General features: G+C 36.9%; 1 non-coding gene across 1 annotated transcript; it reads left to right on the forward strand.

Annotated features, from left to right (window-relative positions):
• The first annotated feature begins 624 nt into the window (after window positions 1-624).
• On the forward strand, window positions 625-731 carry LOC120078842. Its single transcript, XR_005482123.1, has one exon. It is a non-coding gene; the product is annotated as a small nucleolar RNA R71 (small nucleolar RNA).
• The last annotated feature ends 6,616 nt before the right edge of the window (window positions 732-7,347 follow it).

Genomic DNA, 7,347 nt, shown 5'->3' on the forward strand with positions numbered 1-7,347 from the left:
ACTGATTCATTCTTTTCAATATATTGCTTCAGGAAACTCTCCAAGGATGAAGATTTCGATACCTGCGAACTGCTGCCTTGATTATGCGTTTGACCATTGGTTCATGGAAAAAATTTGGGTGGCCCTTCTTTTTGCACCACTGGTTGAAAGCTTTGTTGTTTATTTTTTTACGCAAAATTGAGGTGGTTTCTCCACCCGGGGTTGTACGTGTTAGAGAAAGGATTATTTCTTATGAAGCATATTGACTACGGATTTCCTGGGCATTCTTCCATCAGATGTGCTTCTCCACAGATGACACAACTTACGGTCGTTTGAGCAATTGCGTTGACCTGCCATTTTTGAGTTCCCGTGCTATTAATTATGATGACTTATATCAAACTCATCATCGTAGTCATTTGGTTATAAAGGGATGCGATGGCCCTGTTGTTTGCATCACTGTATTTGATTCTCAATCTTTGATCGCTTTCTCTTCAGTCTTCATGATTTTTATAAAGGCGATCAAGGACCTTCTTTGCCTCCTCATAAGTTTTATCCAATAGACCTCCAGCTACTGTCGCATTGGCAGCCGTTTGCAATGCGGGGTTTAATCCTTGGTAGAAAATCTCCATTTGCAAAAAATTTGGTAAGCCGTTATGTGGGCAATCTCTTACCAACCTCTTAAACCTCGCCCAGGCATCGCTGAGCGATTCATAAATATCTTGTTCAAAATTGGTAATTAACTTCCTCCTTCTTGCGTTCTCTGTTGGAGGGAAGTATTTCTTCATGAATTTTTCCACTACTTATTCCCATGATGTAATCTCCCCTCGTTCGAGAGAATAAGCCCATTTTTGTGCCTGAGCACACAACGAAAATGGAAACAAAGTTAATCAAACCTCCTCAGTGGAGATGTTAGGGAACACAAATGTGTTGCAGATCTCTATGAAACTCCGGAGATGGGCGTGTAGGTCCTAGCCACGCCTACTACCAAACTTTCTGGTAGTTTGGATCATCTGCAGCATCACCAATTTCATTTCGAACCTCGATCCGTCAAAAGAGGGCCTGATGATTCCTGGGGAGAAATCGTAGAGGTTGGGCAACGCATAGTTTCGAATGGGCCTATTGCGGTCGTTCGCCAATAGGATGGGATTCGCCATGACATTATTTTCATTTGGTGCTCAATTTCCTAGTTGTTCCACCATGTTATCTTTCTCTTGTTGTTGTTGTTGGCGGCTATCTCGCAATCTTCATCGGAACGTTCTTTCCATCTCTGGGTCATAATTCGCCAGAGATTGAAAGCTGCAAAGAAATTAAAAAAAACTACCATTAGCACACTGTACTGCCGAAGTCCCCCGCAACGGCGCCAGAAACTTGATGTGTTTTTGTTATGCGATGAAATAATGGTTAAGAATGCGATGGTGGAAATGCATTGTGCATGCAAGTTTTCTTAGTAAGATCCAAGTATAAATCCTACTGAGTTGCCTGGTAAGCCTAGGGTCAAACTCAGGGACTAAGGAAAACAATATACATTGGTTATTTTTTAGATCACTTTGCGGTGACAAATAAAATAAGTGGTTGGTTGGTTGGTTGGTTGTTTGAAATATAAAAGCTATGTGATGGATTTAAGAAAAGAGTTAATAATACAGAAGATGAGATGAGAATGTGGGGGAACGGGTTGAGAAGGGTTTAGCTAACACTTCTTAAGATTGCGTTCATTGTTATGCGATCATGCTATACACATACAACAACAAATCATCTCTCAATGCAAGTGCTACGGCTTCTAGGACTTACACATAAGCCTCTATTCTTGTCTATTCAATGACAATTGACAGACACACATACAAGGCGACCGGATACTACCATAACCTATCTCTAGGGTGCATGCGAAATGTTGGCAAACAGAGCTTATCTCTAAATCCCTATCTCTTGCTTATAGATCTAATCTTGCTCTCTCGAGTCTAGATTCTAACCTAGCTCTCTCAAGTCTTTGGTTCTTTCTTTAGACTCTCTCTCAAGTAGCTATAAAGGGTGTTGGGCGCAACATAAGATAAGATGATTGCATGCGATGAAGATCCTAGGTCATGTTAGCTAAGTGTTTCTCAACCCTTCGAAAAATTTAGTTACTCATGCGTATTTTACAGAGAGTGAATAAATGTAGAAGTGCAAGTTCCATTCTATATATAAAAAGTCGAAGTACATAATGATAATGTGAAATAAGAATAAAGAGCCTGGTAGCAATTTCTTGCTTCCCAAGTCTTTTACACTGTTCTTCTCTACTTTGATCAAAAGATATTCTTGCTCTCGCAAGAGTTGGCCCTTTCTCTACTTTCCATGCTCCCTGGCACTCTCTCGAGCTGACCAGGACAATTTTTCGACGTCTTTTTCCTTTTCTCGCTTCTGCCTTCTAAGTATAAAACAAGAACTAAGAACAAGGCTAACTAACTAACTTGTCACCAACTGCACTATTCACTGAAGATGGCCTTCGGTATTTATAGAGCTTCAAGGTGAAAAGCTTCTTCTCTCTTATGATTGTACTAATGGGATGACATAATTCTCTATCAGATACGCCGAATAATTGTCACCGAAAAGTTAAATGTACTTGCTACAATAGGTCGTTAACAGCTTGTCAACTTAATTCAGAATTGATCGTCATCAGCTTTCTGTCCCATCATGATTTATTAAGCTTTCACCCAGGTGCGCCCACCTTAATGCACCTACCTTGATGCGTTGGCTCTATGTGGCCACCTTCTTGAGCAGATTTTCACGAGCGCAAATGATCGCATAGCCTTGCAGTCACAATCTCTTAATGCGCTCGGACGTTAATTTCTTTGGATTGCATTTCCGCCTTGTGCCAACGCATTTTCTACACAAAAATACATAGGTTAGCTGTTTTAATGCGATGGACGCATGCGATCGTAATATTGAGAACTTAATGCTTTTGGACGCAATGTTGTATATTCTTACCTTCGCAATCCTGCATTGATTTATAATTTTGCGCTGTAATAACGTGCATTTCTACCTGTTATCAATATGCACCATACATACCTAGCATGCACCAGTCCACATTTAAAACGCTTATCATAAACCCAATCACTTAACTTAGAAATTTACCAGAACACCCTTAATCATCATTATATAACACTACAACCAAAACAATCTATATCATTAAATTAAACAGTCCAATTGTCGCCACTTAACCCATGAAAATTTACTGAAAACACCTCAGTCAACATATCATATAATATCAATCAAGACAGTTTCTTACATTATATATAATAGTCTAAACATCATCATGTGGTTAGGGCCATTAGTTCCAAGGCGAGTAAGTAGTAAGAAACTTACCTTAACACAATGACTCAATCCAAACCTTTTAACTTAAAAACTTCTTGGCGTAAATCCTAAAAACATAATTTATAATAAGTTTTATTCTCTTAAAGCAAAACACCCAAATTTTCAATCTACTTTAAAGAAACCATTACACTTTACTCAAATATAAAGTTCAAACAATATGGGTAAAGCAAATTTAGTCCCAAAAGCTTTATGGGTATTCAACCCCAAGTAAAAAATCCGCACGCGCACCTTAAATAACCTTTAAAATCATAATATAACTTGCTTTCGATTAAAAAATTCCACTGAACCTTTAATTTAAATCTAAGACAACATTGGTAACATGAGTTTAGTCAAAGCTTAATGGGATTCCATAATCTTTTCAAGAAAATTCACAGCACTTATCAAAACTTCCAAAATTAGTCTTTGATTATCAAAACTTCCAAAATTAGTCTTTGATAATGCTGAACAACATGTTTTCGGCTTCAAAACTCTGTTTGAATCATACAAATATAAAGGGGCATCAATTTAATCTATTAGAAGTAACAAACACATAATAGAAGAATTCAGGATCATTAAGCACTCTAATTAATCAATTTTAGCATCAAAATAAGCATACTCATCCAACAAAAAGAGGGTTTAAGATAAACTCACCGTTGAAAATTTCAATCCACGAAACTAGCTGCAATCTCCTCAGCTAGAAGGTGAAAACCACTAATAGATCTTCCCTACTATTCTCTAGGACCTTAGATTGAGTTAAGGGACTCAAAATGAGTTGAGATTAGGGAAGAATTTGAGAGGAGAAGTTTGGTTTTACAACCACCATGTGAAGAACTCTTCTTCACCAATTTTTTAAGAAGAAACACTTGCATGGCCTTATTGTCAGCTCAAATTTGTTGAGTTTTATTCAGCCTCTTCATGTAATCACATTGCATGATATGAAGACAGCAGCTACTTGATTGAGTTAAATGGATTTGAGTGGGAATTGAGTTGTTATTCAAAGTGGGAAAATCCCACATTTTAGTGGGTTTCTCTAAAACCATTTTTCTTTTAAAAATGAAATTTATTTCAAAATTAAAACCAATTTCAATTTTAATTCTTTTAGTTAAACTAAAATTTTCTTAATTTTTCATAATTAATTCAATAATTAATTTTCTAATAAAATTAATAATTAGTTAACTAATTTTATTAATTTAATAACAATTATTCAATTAATTAAACACCAATTCCACTACCATGGATCCCTATTCATGTAATTTGATATTTGAATCGAATTTAAATATCAACCAATTCTTCAATTTTATTTAATTTTATAATTAAATGTGTAATTATATCACATATATATTTCTAATTCTCTTAATTTGAATTTGAATGTTTCAAATTCGCCCATCACGCTATTCTAAGGTTTATTCCATTTGTGAGCTAGTAGGGGGACCTAATGAACCTATAGATGATGGGCTCCAACGATTCAAGATTAACGAGTTAAACTCTTTAACCTAATTAACCACTATTCGTTAACTACCAAGTCATTCCACTAAAACCTAGTAGTTGCACTCTTCTCACTGTAGGTATATTGTATCCACTCGATATAACCATCATTAGTAAGTTAACCCTTCACAGGTTATTCTAATAATGGTTGGGTCAATCGCTATTTTATCCCCGAGATTAACTCTTGTTTCTTAAGTCCCAATAATCCTCTAATGAGTAATTGGTTTGAGATCCAATTATCAAACTGAGTCCGTCTTGGGCAATGAGAAGGTAGAACCCCTTGTTTAAGACCTGGAGTTAGCACTAAAGGGAACAACCTCTCTACTATCCCTAAAATCGGGTAGGAGTGAATTCCATCTTGTTCCTTGTTTTCCTAGTTATCTACTCGGTCTTACTCCTGAAATTGGAGGCTTATTGAGCCGACATTGTTGAGTCAACCCTCACCCATGCAAATTTAAGGATAATCCCGAATAAACAGGAGTTCATAGTTAACTCTAGATTAGGTTAAGTTATCTAGGTCATCGCTTTGAAATAGTTAGTCTTAAACAGTAAACAACGTTATAAAGTAAGAGTGACTTATTTCTTTGTTCGATCTTATGCGAACATTTTACATAGGATGCCCCCATTCCTCATGTTTCCACATGAACGAATCAGGATCACTTCATTTGTAGCACTTTACAACATTTGTAACATCTACAAAGTGGGTCGCATCCAATAGTGTCCCTAGAATAAGGTACACAGACTTATCCGTATACTATAGACCATTTTGGCTACCTTACTCGAACTTGATCCACTCATATTTCTCTACATAAAGTTCAAGTATTCATGTGTTAGCCATGGATCATTAGTTTATTATATTTATTTCTAAAACGAAATGACTAATCAATATATTCAATAACTACTTTGTTGAATCAAACTTCAATAACATCTTTATTGATTAACAGAATAAGTTCATTGTTTACAAAATACAAGTTTTAGGACATAAAACCCAACAAACTCGCACTTGGACTAATACTCCAGTGGATATACATATTCAAATATATACAATGTTGAGTAATGAAAGAACAAATACAAAATTAAGGCATCAGATACCTAGTATTTCTTCCATTTGCCTTTGTTCTATCTCCATCGTAGTCTTAGTCCCATTAGGTGACCCTTGAACACTTTAGGCATGAGGGCCTTTGTAAATGGATCAGGAAAGTTGTTTTCTGAGGCTATTTGCATGATGATCATGTCTCCTCGGTATACAATCTCCCTAATAAGATGGTACCTACATTCAATGTGGTTTTCTCGCTTATGGCTTCTAGGTTCTTTGGAATTGGCAACTGCTCCACTATTCTCACAAGAGAGAGTGATGGGCAGATGCATATTTGGAACAACTACCAAATCGGCCAAGAACTTTCTGAGCCATACTACTTCTTTAGCTGCTTCACATGCAGCTACAAACTAAGCTTCCCTGGTGAAGTCAGCAATACAACTTTTCTTTATACTTCTCCATACTATATCTCCTTCATTTAGAGTGAATACTGATAACAGAAAGAAATGCACATTATCATAGTGCTAAGTTATTAAACAATGTTGGATTGCGTTGATGAAATATGATAAATTGCATCCATTAAGCTTAAATTTTATAATATTACGGTTGCATGCGTCAGCACATTAGAACTATTGATTTTTGTATTTTTTTATGCAGAATATGCGTTAACGCAATGCAAAGATTGCGATCATAGGAATTCATCGGTCGAGCGCAACTTCACTGCAAGACTTTGAGTTGATCATGCTCGCAAATATTCGCCCGAGAAGAATCACTACAACTTGTTCAGCGCAACATGGTGAGTGCATCTGGGTGAAAGGCCAATTAAGAGCAATCGGACAAAAAGCTGATTATAGTCAGATCCAAATTAAGTTGACAGCCGATAACAGTCACAAAGTACATTAACGTTTATCGGTGAAAATCATCCAGCGCATCAGTCAGGAATTAAAGTTGTCCCATCTGTACAACCAGGAGAGAGAAGCCGCGTTTCACCATTGATGCCCTAAATACCAAGTGTATTCTTCAGAAAAGGGGTTGATCGGTTGGAAGAAGTTAACTAGTGATCGCCTTACATTTAGTTCATAGTTTTCTTTTCATTTTTAAGGCGGAGTAAGGGAAGAGCGGTGACGCCGGAGATCATCCAGGGAAACTCGAGAGAGAACCTTGGGGCGTAAGGGCAAAGAACGGGCCGACTCTTACGCAAGCGAGAAATATCTTTTGAGCACGAGTACAAACAATGTAAACGCCTGGCAGCAAGAAATTGCTACCAGGCTCTTTACTTTACTTCCATTGCTATTTGTACTCCATCTTCATATTTATTGAATGGAAGTTCTATTTCTACATCTGCTCACTCTCATAATATGCATGAATAGCTAAGCTAGTTGAATGGGTTGAGAAGAACTAGGCTAACATGACCTAGGAGGTTCACTGCTTGCGATTGTCTTGTTTTATGCTGTGCAAAATACCCTTTAGAGTTACTCGAGAGAGATTCTAAAGAAAGAACCTAATGTCTCGAGAGAGCT

Source organism: Benincasa hispida, chromosome 5 (assembly GCF_009727055.1).
Source record: "Benincasa hispida cultivar B227 chromosome 5, ASM972705v1, whole genome shotgun sequence".
NCBI lineage: Eukaryota > Viridiplantae > Streptophyta > Magnoliopsida > Cucurbitales > Cucurbitaceae > Benincasa > Benincasa hispida.